Raw genomic sequence first — 743 nt, 5'->3', positions numbered from 1 at the left:
ATGCTTGCAAAGGAAATTGAGTTTTATAGTGATATACTCGGTCTAGATTCCAGGCAGTAAGTGTGAATACATCGACTTGCGTTCCTTGCGAAATGAAGATATCTAGAGAGTACTTGCAATCGAAAGAAACCAGCGATGTGGTAAAATAATACCTTTTAGCACACTCAATTCGTATGTGCCATTTGTATTGTTTCATAGCTTTTGCGGTACACTGCTCATAGTTCCAATATGAACAATCAAGGTTTGAAAAAAAAAAAAGAAGAGATAATCAATGCTGGGCTTAATTTACCTTGCTTCAGGGAACTATGATATGCCTGGAATTTAGACTGCAGCAAATAGAAAAAAAAAGTGTAAACGTGTATGATACTACAGAAGATCAAGCATATTTTATATACCATTCAGTAAAATTGGCACGTTTTAAATTTTGTTGTTCTTCTTATCTTACAGTGTTGTGTACAGGAGAGGTTTATACAGTATATCAGCGCATCACGTTAATTGCTGTTGTTTTTTATTTACTGTTATGTTGTTGCTAATCGCATAACAGTGTGTTGGTAGTCCAGTAGAACTATATACCGCTTACTTAGTAAACTCTTGCAAGTTCATACACAATTTCGATCTAATTCTTACCACAATATTTGATCTACCTAACAACAAGTATATAACAAGAACAAGTACAGTCCGAAAGAGTATAAGTTGTCATTTGATCCAGACTTGTTTTTATTCTCTCTCCTTTAATAAAAAAA

The sequence above is a fragment of the Diadema setosum genome, chromosome 21 (genome assembly GCF_964275005.1).
Source record: "Diadema setosum chromosome 21, eeDiaSeto1, whole genome shotgun sequence".
NCBI classification, from domain to species: domain Eukaryota; kingdom Metazoa; phylum Echinodermata; class Echinoidea; order Diadematoida; family Diadematidae; genus Diadema; species Diadema setosum.
The sequence above is the reverse complement of the archived record's forward strand: the minus strand, read 5'-3'. Positions refer to the sequence as shown.